Below are 16,364 nucleotides of genomic sequence, written 5' to 3' on the forward strand. Positions count from 1 at the left end.
GTCTAAGGTTAAGGAGGCGTTAAGGAGGATGAAAGGAGGCAAGGCGATGGGTCCTGATGGTATCCCTATCGAGGCGTGGAGAGGCCTTGAAGACGTAGCGATAGTATGGCTAACTAAGCTTTTCAACCTCATTTTCGGTCAAACAAGATGCCCGAAGAATGGAGGCGGAGTATTTTAGTACCAATCTTCAAGAACAAGGGGGATGTTCAAAGTTGTACTAATTACCGTGGAATCAAGCTGATGAGCCATACTATGAAGCTCTGGGAGAGAGTCATTGAGCACCGCTTAAGAAGGTTGACAAGCGTGACCAAAAACCAATTTGGTTTCATGCCTGGGAGGTCTACCATGGAAGCCATCTTCCTGGTACGACAGCTGATGGAGAGATACAGGGAGCAAAAGAAGGACCTACATATGGTGTTCATTGATTTGGAGAAGGCCTATGATAATATACCTCAGAATGTCATGTGGTGGGCCTTGGAGAAACACAAAGTTCCAATAAATTACATTACCCTCATCAAGGATATGTATGATAATATTGTGACAAGTGTTCGAACAAGTGATGGCGACACTGATGACTTTCCAATTAGAATAGGGCTACATGCACCAAGGGTCAGCTTTGAGCCCTTATCTTTTTGATTTGGTGATGGATGAGGTCACAAGGGATATACAGGGAGATATCCCATGGTGTATGCTCTTTGCGGATGATGTGGTGCTAGTCGATGATACCGAACGGGGGTTAATAGAAAGTTAGAGTTGTGGAGGCGAACTCTAGAATCGAAAGGTTTTAGGCTTAGTAGAACTAAAACTGAATACATTAGGTGAAGTTTCAGTTCTACTAGGCACGAGGAGGGAGAGGTTAGCCTTGATGGGCAGGTGGTACCGGAGAGAGACACTTTTCGGTATTTGGGCTCCATGTTGCAGAAGGATAGCGACATCTATGAAGATGTGGGCCACCGAATCAAGGCTGGTTGGATAAAGTGGCGCCAAGCTTCTGGCGTACTCTGTGACAAGAGAGTGCCACAAAAGCTAAAAGGCAGGTTTTATAGGACAGCTATCCGACCTACGATGTTGTATGGCGCGGAGTGTTGACCAACGAAGAGACGACATATCCAACAGTTAAGTGTAGCAGAGATGCGCATGTTGAGATGGATATGTGACTACACAAGAAATGATCGGGTACGGAATGACGATATACGGGAGAGAGTTGGGGTAGCATCGATTGAAGAGAAGCTGGTCCAACATCGTCTCAGATGGTTTGGACATATCCAACGGAGGCCTCCGGAAGCTCCAGTGCATAGCGGACGGATAAAGCGTGCTGAGAATGTTAAGATGGGTCGTGGTAGACCAAACTTGATATGGGAGGAGTCCGTTAAGAGAGACCTGAAGGTTTGGAATATCGACAAAGATTTAGCCATGGACAGGGGTGCGTGGAAGTTAGCTATCCACGTTCCGGAACCATGACTTGGCTTCGAGATCTTATGGGTTTCAACTCTAGCCTACCCCAAATTGTTGTTGTTGTGTGTTCTAATTTTTTTATGGCTTAGTTCTTGTGTCTTTTTTTTTTGGTATGGTAGGTCTATAGCTGGCTATTAGTTTTGTGTTCTTAGATATGATCATGTACGGGTTGTCATTTGGTTGTTGGCTAATCTCGACGCATGTTTTAGAAACGAAGGAGAGAATGGGTCTTAGTGGCTTAATTGTGCCTGATAGCGAAATTTTATTTTTTTGCATTGAGATGTGGGTGACCGAGACACGTCGTGCCCACTGGTCCATAGTGCACATACACATAAAAAGCAGATCTGGTCACTGTTCGTATGAAGAAAAAAAATGTGCAAGTCGCTCTATAGGTACGAAGGTCCATTGCTCTTTGAGAGAAAATGATTAATCATTTTACTAACTTATCAATTCAGTACAATTTAGTGAGTTTTGCATTAATTCTATTCTCTGGATGTGACAGATGTCCATGTGTGTGTCTCCAAGTTTGTCAGAGTACATTTGTAGTTATTACTGAGATTTGCAATATTTTTTTATTCTTGTGATGCTAAACCTGTACCCCATCCCTCACCGAGTTTCATAACTCTTGAAAATTATAATACCGAAGAATCTAGTGACGATAAACCTTAGTTAATCTATCATCCAACCCTTATAAAAGGTCCTAAAATATACTCATTTCAGCATTGTTATGTTACACGTAAGATCTAACAATATGAAAGGAATCATAGGACCAAATCTTACGGTCTTCCTCATACCATGTTGAGCCGTGCCTGGACAATATTTACGCATTGATCAACTAACTTGGTAGCAAAAGTTATTTCAAACACTGGAACTAAACTTCCATAATGCATGATTACAATGACAATGACAAAATAGAACAAACTTAACACAAAACATGTTCACTTGCGATGCACACCGAGCTAATTGCATCTTTATAAACACACAACCGACACACATAAATCATAGGGAGCCATAAAAATTTGGAGAAAATCTAGAAGTCTTGCACCTCTTTGGGATAATCTATATCCATAGAAGAATGGATGGTGGCAAGATGTAGGCAACCATACATTCATAAAAGGGAACTGGAGCAGCGAAGCTACTTAAGAATAGCATTGTATCATAACTAACCCATGGAATGAACTAAGAGATAAAATGGTTGTTGCAAGGCAAGGAATATTATAATCGAACCATGTCGATGGGACAACTCCCCCCCCCCCCCCCCCCACACACACACCAAAATATGACTCAAACATAAAACAAAAGAATATCCGAAGAATGGTACTTCACGATCGTATATACATCCTTTCATGGCACATTAATACCTAGTAAGAGAAGAAAGAGTAACTCCAGAATAGAAGGATACAGAAACCGGCAGGTTAATCTTTACAAAGGACAAAAAAATGCCTTGCTCGACGAAGTAGTGGAGTTGAAAGTTAGGAACACACCATTGGAATATAAGGGGGGAGTCTATGGTGTTCTTTGATGTGGAATGAGCGGAAGTTAGGTAAGCGCACTCATGGCGGTGAAGGGCCCCAATATCTCCACCGGCATCCTCTAGTTCATGAGGAGCTCCCTTGGGACGAGTGTTAGCAGCGAGGCGGTGCGAGGAGCAACCATGGCCACTAATCCCTGTTTGTGGTAATTCTTCTCTCGCGCGATCCGTTGTTTTCCTCTCTCCACTCATCCACCACCTCTTCTTCTAGCTCTATCTATGGTTTGGCATTTTCTGGCGGTGACATATGTTAGTTCATACATTTTCTTTTTTGCAGGTTGTGTGATGAAATTTCTGATCGTTGCGAACTGAAACTACACAAAACATGGAAAATACCCATTATGTAACCAGGATGCTATGACTTCACTTCGTTACCATTTACACTTACATAAGAAAACCAAACACATTCTAAGAAATACTAAAATCGTAACACCTAGGCTTACTCGCATCTATTTAACACTCGAAGCCCTCGATCCTGCTGGTAAACGTCCCAGATCATTCACTCCCCATACAGTCGTACCGAACTTCGCTGGTTCATTTTCAGCGCATTCGAGCTCGCGTGAAGACATGCCAATGTAAGTGGGCCGGTCCTCCGGGAGCCCCTATACCCCACTTGCGTGTGTGTGGGAGTAACACACACACACATCGACTCCCCGTGGCTGGTTCCTATTGGGCCATCCGGCTGCCCAGGATAGGTTATTTGCAGTTTTCTTCGTATTAATTTTTTTAAAAGTTCCAGATTTGAAACTTTTCAGATTTTGAAAGAAATTCATATCAGAAAAAGTTTGGATTACAAAAATGTTCAAATTTAAAAATTGTTCCAAGTTTTAATTTTTTTATTTGAAAACTTTCAAAAGTTTAAAATGTTGATTTTTTTTTCAAATTTAAAATATGTTCAAGTTTGAAATTTGTTCGAATATGAAAATGGTTCTAATGAGAAAAATGTTCAAGTTTAAAATGTTCTAGAAGAGAAAACCAAAAACCGATAGAACCAAAGAAGAACCATATAAAATGGAAAAAAGAGAAAACCAAACCAAAAAATTCTAGAAAGGTCCTAAAACCGAAATAGAAAAGATAGTTCGGCCACGGCCCGCTAGCTCCCGCACGAGTGCGGACGTTAATACGCCCTACAGTGGGGTGATAAATAGGGTTTACCCGCTGCTACGAAAATACACCTGTGCGTTACCGTAAACTGGGCAGAAACCATGGGAATAACTCTGTTATTTTTTTATAGGCCTATGCAGTTCAGTCAGCTCAGTTCCTTCTTGTTAGCGTTGTAGACAGAGAAACGACAGAGGGAAGACCATGGTGGTGTCGCCTGCTTTGTATTTGCACGATTAAAAGCGTAGCCATGCGGCACCTTCTGTTTCCTTCCATTCCGGTGGTGGTGAACGACCATTTAGTGTCGAATTTTTGGCAATAAGACCACCATGCCCAATTAATTAACAAAAAGGACCACCTGTGAATCGAATTGCCAAAAAGGACCACTTCCGGCGTGGCGGCAGCGCCCCCTGGCGACACGTGGGAAGATACCGACAGGGGTGGTGGCGGCAGGGCTTGTCGTCCCTTCGTGTGGCGGCACGTTAGGGCGCAGACCTTGTCCGTCCATCGCTGTTCCGCACTGCGGGCCATGCCGCCCGGGGCTCCGGCGGCAGGGATACGTGGAGCTTGCCTCCACTCCTGGTGGCGGCAGAGTTTGGGAGTAGTCACGCGACAACCTGCCACTAACGACACTGATTTTCATGGCACTGACTACCTGATTTCCATGCGACGAAACGTGAGGCTATCGGAGATTCCCTCGATACAGAAAATTGATCACCGAAAGCAATCTATCGGAGTAGGAGTTCTGTACTGATATAGCAAATAGAGCACCGACAGGCTACGCCAATTATTCCGCACTAATTTTTTTGGCACTGCTCACACTAATTGAAGGCTATATAAGTCGTCTTACCCGCATGCAAATCAAAACGACAGGATCGAGTTTGCCATCTCCGCGTCTCTCTTTCGTACGCAAAATATTCGAGTGAGTATGAGTGTGCCTTGCTTGGACCAGGATTTTAGGCCGATGAAGGGGTGAGAACAGAGAGGTGTTGGTGTGACCGCCTTGCGAATGTGAAGGAGGTGGTGGATTTTTCTGATAAGTTTGGCATGAAATATTTCCTGTGCGCGAACTACGATCATGATCCACCTAGAGAAACAAGTTCATCGTCCTCGAGGCCCGCGGTATGTTCTAACTGATGGGTTCGTTGCATGGAAAACAAAAAAATTCTACCGCTAAGACGAATAAATCCAAGATCCAATCTATGGAAAAGCCAAGATCTAATATATGAGATCGGAGCAACGAGAAAGAAGAGAGACTAACCCTCGAAGATCCAAAGCCTTAACGAGATCAGATCTCGTGGTTGATGTAGATGATCGTTCCGGTGCTGTAATCCGGTAGCACTTTCGTACTCGATCGCACACACGGTGTCGATGAAGTACTTCCTCTCCACGTTCCAGCGGGCAGCGGAGGTGGTAGATCCCCTCGGAATCCCAGCAGCACGACGGTGTGGTGGTGGTGGTGGAGGAGAAGATCCTGCAGGGCTTCGCCAAGCCGGTGCAGAATTATGGAGGAGGAGGAGAGAGGCGACTAGGGTTGGAGGATGAAGGAGGGCTACGCCCCTGCCCCCTCCCCTCTTTATATAGGGGGGAGGCCGGCCAGGGTTGCCTTGGCCCCTCCTCCAAGCCCCTACGGCCGGCGGCCAAGGAGGGAGGGGGAGACTTGCCCCCCAAGACTTCCCCCCTTTAGTGTTTCCCCAAAACCCTAAGGGTTGGCCGGCCTGGGCCTTGACGGTGTGGTGCGCCTGGCCCATTAGCACTGGGCTGCACCCCGTCGGCTCATGTGGCCCCTCCCGGGGTCATGGGCACACTGGTGGCTGATACGTCTCCGACGTATCGATAATTTCTTATGTTCTATGCCATATTATTGATGATACCTACATGTTTTATGCACACTTTATGTCATATTCGTGCATTTTCTGGAACTAACCTATTAACAAGATGCCGAAGTGCCGGTTCCTGTTTTCTCGCTGTTTTTGGTTTCGAAATCCTAGTAACGAAATATTCTCGGAATCGAACGAAATCAACGCCCAGGTTCCTATTTTTCCCGGAACCATCCGAACACCCGAGAGCCGCCGGAGGGAAGCCACGGGGCCCCACACCCACACCCGGCGCGGCCGGAGGGGGCCGCGCCGCCCTATGGTGTGGTGGCCCCGAGCCCCTCCGAGGCTGCCCTTCCGCCTATTTAAAGCCTCCGTCGCGAAACCCCTGATACGAAGAACCACGATACGGAAAACCTTCCAGACCCGCCGCCATCGCGAAGCCAAGATCTGGGGGACAAGAGTCTCTGTTCCGGCACCCTGCTGGAGCGGGGAAGTGCCCCCGGAAGGCTTCTCCATCGACACCGCTGCCATCTCCACCGCCATCTTCATCACCGCTGCTGCTCCCATGAGGAGGGAGTAGTTCTCCATCGAGGCTCGGGGCTGTACCGGTAGCTATGTGGTTCATCTCTCTCCTATGTACTTCAATACAATAATCTCATGAGCTGCCTTACATGATTGAGATTCATATGATGATGCTTGTAATCTAGATGTCACTATGCTAGTCAAGTGAGTTTTACTTATGTGATCTCCGGAGACTCCTTGTCCCACGTGTGTAAAGGTGACCAGTGTGTGCACCGTGTGGGTCTCTTAGGCTATATTTCACAGAATACTTACTCACTGTTATGAATGGCGTAGTGAAGTTCTTATTTATATCTCTTTATGATTGCAATGTGTTTTGTATCACAATTTATCTATGTGCTACTCTAGTGATGTTATTAAAGTAGTTTATTCCTCCTGCACGGTGTAATGGTGACGATGTGTGCATCCGTGTTAGTACTTGGCGTATGCTATGATCATGATCTCTTGTAGATTGTGAAGTTAACTATTGCTATGATAGTATTGATGTGATCTATTCCTCCTACATAGCGTGAAGGTGACAGTGTGCATGCTTGTGTTAGTACTTGGTTTAGTCGTATTGATCTTTCTTGCACTCTAAGGTTATTTAAATATGAACATTGAATTGTGGAGCTTGTTAACTCCGGCATTGAGGGTTCGTGTAATCCTACGCAATGTATTCATCATCCAACAAGAGTGTAGAGTATGCATTTATCTATTCTGTTATGTGATCAATGTTGAGAGTGTCCACTAGTGAAAGTCTAATCCCTAGGCCTTGTTCCTAAATATCGCTATCGCTCGCTTGTTTACTCTGTTTCTATCTGCGTTACTACTTCTGGCTGCGTTACTACTGCTTGTTTACTGTCCTGGGCAAAGCACTTTTCTGGTGCCGTTGCTACTACTCATTCATACCACCTGTATTTCACTATCTCTTCGCCGAACTAGTGCACCTATTAGGTGTGTTGGGGACACAAGAGACTTCTTGCTTTGTGGTTGCAGGGTTGCATGAGAGGGATATCTTTGACCTCTTCCTCCCCGAGTTCGATAAACCTTGGGTGATCCACTTAAGGGAAACTTGCTGCTGTTCTACAAACCTCTGCTCTTGGAGGCCCAACACTGTCTACAAGAATAGAAGCTCCCGTAGACATCAAGCACTTTTCTGGCGCCGTTGCCGGGGAGGAAAGGTAAAAGGCACTCATACTCCGGTTTCAGGTAAAGTACTTTTCTGGCGCCGTTGTGTTTGTGCTCGAAGCTATTTCCTTTAGATCCTGCAATTGCATCTTTTTGTTTCTTGTTTACACTAGTTTGGCATAATGGACAACAATGAGCTTCTTATTCTATTTCCTGATTTAAGACATGGATGGTTTGATCCGAAAATTAAAAAACCCATGGAACATATTAGCATGAATACTTTGAATACCATTGTTGCTAATGATATGGAAAATTCTAAGCTTGGGGAAGCTGGCTTTGATGAGCATGATATTTTTAGTCCCCCAAGCATTGAGGAGAAAATTTTCTTTGATGATACTTTGCCTCCTATTTATGATGATTATAATGATAGTGGTCTTTTGGTGCCACCTACTATGGAGAGTAAATTTTGTTGTGATTATACTATGCCTCCTACACTTGATGAGAATAATAATGATAGCTACTTTGTTGAATTTGCTCCCACTACAACTAATAAAATTGACTATGCCTATGTGGAGAGTAATAATTTTATGCATGAGACTCATGATAAGAATGTTTCATTTGATAGTTATATTGTTGAGTTTGCTCATGATGCTACTGAAAGTTATTATGAGAGAGGAAAATATGGTTGTAGAAGTTTTCATGTTACTAAAATGCCTCTCTATGTGCTGAAATTTTTGAAGCTACACTTGTTTTATCTTCCTATGCTTGTTACTTTGCTCTTCATGAACTTGTTTATTTACAAGATTCCTATGCATAGGAAGCATGTTAGACTTAAATGTGTTTTGAATTTGCCTCTTGATGCTCTCTTTTACTTCAAATACTATTTCTTGCAAGTGCATCATTAAAACTACTGAGCCCATCTTAACGGCTATAAAGAAAGAACTTCTTGGGAGATAACCCATGTGTTATTTTGCTACAGTACTTTGTTTTATATTTGTGTCTTGGAAGTTGTTTACTACTGTAGCAACCTCTCCTTATCTTAGTTTTGTGTTTTGTTGTGCCAAGTAAAGTCGTTGATAGAAAGGTTGATACTAGATTTGGATTACTGCGCAGAAACAGATTTCTTTGCTGTCACGAATCTGGGTCTATTTCTCTGTAGGTAACTCAGAAAATTAAGCCAATTTACGTGAGTGATCCTCAGATATGTACGCAACTTTCATTAAGTTTGGGCATTTTCATTTGAGCAAGTCTGGTGCCCTTATAAAATCCATCTTTACGGACTGTTCTGTTTTGACAGATTCTGCCTTTTATTTCGCATTGCCTCTTTTGCTATGTTGGATGAATTTCTTTGATCCATTAATGTCCAGTAGCTTTATGCAATGTCCAGAAGTGTTAAGAATGATTGTGTCACCTCTGAACATGTTAATTTTTGTTGTGCACTAACCCTCTAATGAGTTGTTTCGAGTTTGGTGTGGAGGAAGTTTTCAAGGGTCAAGAGAGGAGGATGATATAATATGATCAAGAAGAGTGAAAGCTCTAAGCTTGGGGATGCCCCGGTGGTTCACCCCTGCATATATCAAGAAGACTCAAGCGTCTAAGCTTGGGGATGCCCAAGGCATCCCCTTCTTCATCGACAAATTATCAGGTTCCTTCTCTTAAAACTATATTTTTATTCGGCCACATCTTATGTACTTTACTTGGAGCGTCTGTGTGCTTTTGTTTTTTTGTTTTTGTTTGAATAAATATGCTTGTGTGGGAGAGAGACACGCTCCGCTGGTTCGTATGAACACATGTGTTCTTAGCTTATAATGTTCATGGCGAAGGTTGAATCTTCTTCGTTAAATTGTTATATGGTTGGAATTGGGAAATGGTACATGTAGTAATTGCTAAAATGTCTTGGATAATTTGATACTTGGCAATTGTTGTGCTCATGTTTAAGCTCTTGCATCATATACTTTGCACCCATTAATGAAGAAACACTTAGAGCTTGCTAAAATTTGGTTTGCATATTTGGTTTCTCTAGAGTCTAGATAATATCTAGTATTGAGTTTTGAACAACAAGGAAGACGGTGTAGAGTCTTATAATGTTTACAATATGTCTTTTATGTGAGTTTTGCTGCACCAGTTCATCCTTGTGTTTGTTTCAAATAACCTTGCTAGCCTAAACCTTGTATCGAGAGGGAATACTTCTCATGCATCCAAAATCCTTGAGCCAACCACTATGCCATTTGTGTCCACCATACCTACCTACTACATGGTATTTCTCCACCATTCCAAAGTAAATTGCTTGAGTGCTACCTTTAAACAATTCAAAATTTATTACCTCTTATTTGTGTCAATGTTTTATAGCTCATGAGGAAGTATGTGGTGTTTATCTTTCAATCTTGTTGGGCAACTTTCACCAATGGACTAGTGGCTTCATCCGCTTATCCAATAATTTTGCAAAAAGAGCTGGCAATGGGATTCCCAGTCCCAAATTAACAAACTAAAAATAGACACTCCTCCATGGTATGTGATTGTTGGACGGCACCGAAGGATTCGGTTAGCCATGGCTTGTGTAAGCAAAGGTTGGGAGGAGTGTCATCATAATAAAACTAAAATAAAAGGTACTCCTTCATGGTATGAGATTGTTGGCGGGCACCCGAGGATTCGGTTAGCCATGGTTTGTGAAAGAAAGGTTGGAAGGAGTGCCATCCAAAAATAAAATAAAATGGGAGCCGCTCTTTGAAGGTTTGTCCGGCAAGGGGTTAGAGTACCCGCTACCATTCGTTGACAACAACAAACACCTCTCAAAACTTTACTTTTATGCTCTCTTTATGTTTTCAAAATCAAAGCTCTAGCACAAATATAGCAATCGATGCTTTTCCTCTATGGAGGACCATTCTTTTACTTTTATGTTGAGTCAGTTCACCTATTTCTCTCCACCTCAAGAAGCAAACACTTGTGTGAACTGTGCATTGATTCTTACATATTTGCATATTGCATTTGTTATATTGCTTTGCATTGACAACTATCCATGAGATATACATGTTATAAGTTGAAAGCAACCGCTGAAACTTCATCTTCCATTGTGTTGCTTCAATACCTTTACTTTGAATTATTGCTTTATGAGTTAACTCTTATGCAAGACTTATTGATGCTTGTCTTGAAGTGCTATTCATGAAAAGTCTTTGCTATATGATTCACTTGTTTACTCATGTCATATCCATTGTTTTGATCGCTGCATTCTCTACATATGCTTGTACAAATAGTATGATCAAGTTTATGATGGCATGTCACTCCAGAAATTATCTTTGTTATCGTTTTACTGCTCGGGACGAGCGAGAACTAAGCTTAGGGATGCTGATACGTCTCCAACGTATCGATAATTTCTTGTGTTCCATGCCACATTATTGATGTTATCTACATGTTTTATGCACACTTTATGTCATATTCGTGCATTTTACGGAACTAACCTATTAACAAGATGCCGAAGTGCCGGTTCTGTTTTACTGCTGTTTTTGGTTTCGAAATCCTAGTAACGAAATATTCTCGGAATCGGATGAAATCAACGCCAAAGTTCCTATTTTCATCGGAAGCATCCAGAACACCGGGAAGGACCGGAGGGGGGCCACGGGGCCACCAAACCCTAGGCTGGCGCGGCCGAGAGGGGGTCGCGCCGCCCTATGGTGTGGCCCCCTGTCGGCCCTCCTGCGCCGCCTCTTCGCCTATATAAAGCCCCTGGATCAGAAAACCCGATACCAATTGACGAAACCCACGAAACCTGCCGGAGCCGCCGCCATCGCGAAGCCAAGATGCGGGGACAGGATCTCTGTTCCGGCACCCTGCCGGAGCGGGGAAGTGCCCCGGAAGGCTTCTCCATCGACACCGCTGCCATCTCCACCGCCATCTTCATCACCGCTGCTGCTCCCATGAGGAGGGAGTAGTTCTCCATCGAGGCTCGGGGCTGTACCGGTAGCTATGTGGTTCATCTCTCTCCTATGTAGTTCAATACAATAATCTCATGAGCTGCCTTACATGATTGAGATTCATATGATGATGCTTGTAATCTAGATGTCATTATGCTAGTCAAGTGAGTTTTACTTATGTGATCTCAGGAGACTCCTCGTCCCACGTGTGTAAAGGTGACGAGTGTGTGCACCGTGTGGGTCTCTTAGGCTAGATTTCACGAGAATACTTACTCATTGAATGGCATAGTGAGGTGCTTATTTATATCTCTTTAAGATTGCAGCATGTTGTATCACAATTTATCCATGTGCTACTCTAGTGATTTGTTATTAAAGTAGTTTATTCCTCCTGCATGTGTGCAAAGGTGACGGTGCGTGCACCGTGTTAGTACTTGGTTTATGCTATGATCATGATCTCTTGTAGATTATGGAGTTAACTATTGCTATGATAATATTGATGTGATCTATTCCTCCTACATATGCATGAAGGTGACGGTGTGCATGCTATGCTAGTACTTGGTTTAGTAGCGTTGATCTATCTTACACTAAAGGTTACTTAAACATGAGCATTATTGTGGAGCTTGTTAACTCCGGCATTGAGGGTTCGTGTAATCCTACGCAATGTGTTCATCATCCAACAAAAGTGTAGAGTATGCATTTATCTATTCTGTTATGTGATCAATGTTGAGAGTGTCCACTAGTGAAAGTGTAATCCCTAGGCCTTGTTCCTAAATACTGCTGAGTTACTACTGCTTGTTTACTACTGCTGCGTTACTACTATCTGCGTTACTACTGCTTGTTCTATGTTTCTTGTGTTACTATCTGCTGCAATACCACCACCATCAACTACACGCCAAGCACTTTTACGGCACCATTGCTACTGCTCATACTTATTCATACCACCTGTATTTCACTATCTCTTCGCCGAACTAGTGCACCTATTAGGTGTGTTGGGGACACAAGAGACTTCTTGCTTTGTGGTTGCGGGGTTGCATGAGAGGGATATCTTTGACCTCTTCCTCCACGAGTTCGATAAACCTTGGGTATCCACTTAAGGGAAACTTGTCTGCTGTTCTACAAACCTCTACTCTTGGAGGCCCAACAACGTCTACGGGAAAGGAGGGGAACGTAGACATCGGGCCCCTCGTCCGGCCCCCGACTCGCCCTTCCGCCTACTTAAAGCCTCCGTCGCGAAACCCCCGATGCGAAAAACCACGATACGGAAAACCTTACCGAGACGCCGCCGCCGCCGATCCCATCTCGGGGGATTCGGAGATCTCCTCCGGCACCCTGCCGGAGAGGGGATTCATCTCCCGGAGGACTCTACACCGCCATGGTCGCCTCCGGAGTGATGAGTGAGTAGTTCACCCCTGGACTATGGGTCCATAGCAGTAGCTAGATGGTTGTCTTCTCCTCATTGTGCTTCATTGTTGGATCTTGTGAGCTGCCTAACATGATCAAGATCATCTATCTGTAATTCTATATGTTGTGTTTGTCGGGATCCGATGGATAGAGAATACCATGTCATGTTAATTATCAAGTTATTACATATGTGTTGTTTATGATCTTGCATGCTCTCCATTTCTAGTAGAGGCTCTGGCCAAGTTTTTACTTTTAACTCCAAGAGGGGTACTTATGCTCGATAGTGGGTTCATGCCTGCATTGACACCTGGGGAGTGACGAAACCCCTAAGGTTGTGTTGTCTTCGTTGCCACTAGGGATAAAACATTGGCGCTATGTCCGAGGATGTAGTTGTTGATTACATTACGCACCATACTTAATGCAATTGTGCGTTGCTTTGCAACTTAATGCTTGGAGGGGTTCGGACGATAACTCTGAAGGTGGACTTTTTAGGCATAGATGCAGTTGGATGGCGGTCTATGTACTTTGTCGTAATGCCCAATTAAATCTCACTATACTTATCATGTCATGTATGTGCATTGTTATGCCCTCTCTATTTGTCAATTTCCCGACTATAATTTGTTCACCCAACATGCTTTTATCTTATGGGAGAGACACCTCTAGTGAAGCTGTGGACCCCGGTCCATTCTTTTAATACTTGAAATACAAATCTGCTTGCAATACTTGTTTTACTTGTTTTCCCAGCAAACAATCATCTTCCACACAATACGGTTAATCCTTTGTTACGGCAAGCCGGTGAGATTGACAACCTCACCTGTTTCGTTGGGGCAAAGTACTTTGGTTGTGTTGTGCAGGTTCCACGTTGGCGCCGGAATCTACGGTGTTGCGCCGCACTACATCCCGCCGCCATCAACCTTCAACGTGCTTCTTGGCTCCTCCTGGTTCGATAAACCTTGGTTTCTTTCTGAGGGAAAACTTGCTGCTGTGCGCATCATACCTTCCTCTTGGGGTTGCCCAACGAACGTGTGAAATACACGCCATCAAAAACCCTAGACTATCGTAGATTGGTTTAACTTGATATTGATAAAGCAGGATCCCCATGTCATTGTAAATCCAACGTGAATCATGGGGCAATCGGCTCTTTGAGCCGATCCACAGGGCAACCTAAGAGCCAATCGGGGCTCGTATTTAATGTTTACGTGTTTGCCATGCAGGAAACTAATCGAAGCAATCCATCACCTTCCTGACCAGGCATAGGTCAGGTGGCACGCCCTGCATCAGCCGGGACGTGTGTCGGAGCATTGCGGGCCGTTGCCCGAGGGACCAGGGATCCACCAGGCAGTCACGGGAGCCTCCCGGCTCTCCGTGTTGTCCATCGCTGCTCGCCGGTGGGTTTTGGTAGGCAACACATTCTGGCACGCCCGGTGGGACACTCTACAACAGCAACTACGTCGACATCTGCAGCAACGATGTCAAAATCCGCCGATGAGGTGGTGGACGAACCAGTCACGTACGCAGATCTACCTGAGGAGCACAAGAAGAAGTATGATGAGATTAAAGCCTTCTTAGAAGCCGATCTCATCGGCTCCTTCACGAAGACCCGTTCACATGGCATCAGGTGGAAGGGGTTCTCTCCCGAAGGCGTTCTTGATGAAGTAGACCTGTCTACCCCTTCAGAGGAACGCACCAGAGCTCTGCGCCAGGAGGTTAATTACATGGTGGCTCATTCTCTACACCGCCATTCTGAGAGCTTGGTGAACGCTTTCGAGCGCGTTGCGGTTCGCGTGGTGCAGGAAATCATGAAGCATCAGTACTCTCCGTCAGGACCTACCCTAGGGACTCACCAGGGAGAAATACTGTCCAGACCAGACCGCCGCTGCCATTCGCGCTTGCAGCCCCAGAGCTACAGGGTTCTCCGGCGTACGTCGTCTACAAGGTTGGAGGCGATCCCGGCGATTGCCAATTCCTGTATGAGCCGCCTAAGGAGATCCCACATGGATACGTGTGCACATACGTGCCGGACTGCAATACCTTGGCGCGCACGAACCAGATTGCACCGGCAGGGATTTCTGGAGCAGACGCCGATAAACAGGCGTGGCTAGCTAAATATGCCACCGGAACGAGTCATGAGAGCTCGGTCCCTGCAGCTCATACCATGGAACAAATCAGTACAATCTTGAGAGATCAGTTCGGCATCCTGCCGAAGAGGAAAACAATCGGCTATTCCAAGCCGTACCCCGACGAGTATGATTTGATCCCGCTGCCACCCAAATATCGGCTCCTCGAATTCTCAAAATTCAATGGAGCGAAGGGTCTAGCTCAATAGAGCATGTGAGCCGATATTTGGCACAGATGGGCATGATTTCAGACATCGATCCATTACGTGTAAGGTTTTTTGCACAATCTCTCACGGGATCAGCCTTTAGGTGGTACACCTCGTTGCCACCAAACTCAGTCCGGACGTGGAAGCGACTGGAAGAACGGTTTCATGTGCAATATCACTCGAAGCTACCGAGGCTGGCATTGCCGATTTAACGCGAGTGCGGCGAGCGGGGAGAAACGGTGTCGGAATACATTCAACGTTTCAGGACCGTCGGGAACCGATGTTATTCGGTTCGTTTAACCGAAAAAGAAGCGATCGATCCGACGAGCATTGGGCCTCGCAACGCCGATCAAGGATCTGGCTTTCCAAGTAGAGTACAGTTCACTGTCGCACATGGTCCAGAAACTCACGTCGTATGAGCAGCGGCACCCTGAATTGTACCAGGACAAGTTTAAGCGTCCGGTAGGCCTGGTCGAGACAGAAGAAGCTGAAGATTCTGCAGAAGACCTGGAAGTAGCCGTGGCTGAATGGGCTCGGGGGGCAACTCCCGTGTCCTGCAAATGGGTGAAACAACAAGGGCCTGCAAAAGGGTTTGACTTCGATGTGAGCAAAGCTGAGCAGATATTTGATTTATTGCTTAAGGAAAAACAGCTGAAGTTACCCGAAGGCCATAAAATCCCTACGGCGCAAGAAATGAACGGGAGACCGTATCGCAAGTGGCATCACTCGTTCACCCATACCACCAATGACTGCAAAGAGTTTCGTCGGCAGATCCAAACGGCGATAGAACAAGGCCGATTGATCTTTGGGCAGTTTGCTATGAAAGTGGACACACATCCGTTTCCTGGCGTCAACATGGTGGAACTCAATCATTCCGCGAGGCGTCGGCTAGATTTCTCGTTCGATGTTAACATGGTAGGGCCTGCACACCACCATGGCAAGGATAAAGAAGAAAGCAGCCACTCCCGTGGCAAGGAAAAGGAGGAGGCCGACCCACGCGACCGGCCCCGATATAATGATAGACGGTACCTCACCGGGGAACAAGTAAGAAGCGTGCGGTATCAACGACCACTCTCCACGCATCTCCTTAACAAATATGAGCGTCAGTATGACCGACGTCAGCGGTACGACAGAGATGA

The sequence above is a fragment of the Lolium rigidum genome, chromosome 4 (genome assembly GCF_022539505.1).
Source record: "Lolium rigidum isolate FL_2022 chromosome 4, APGP_CSIRO_Lrig_0.1, whole genome shotgun sequence".
In the NCBI taxonomy this organism is placed as follows: Eukaryota; Viridiplantae; Streptophyta; class Magnoliopsida; order Poales; family Poaceae; genus Lolium; species Lolium rigidum.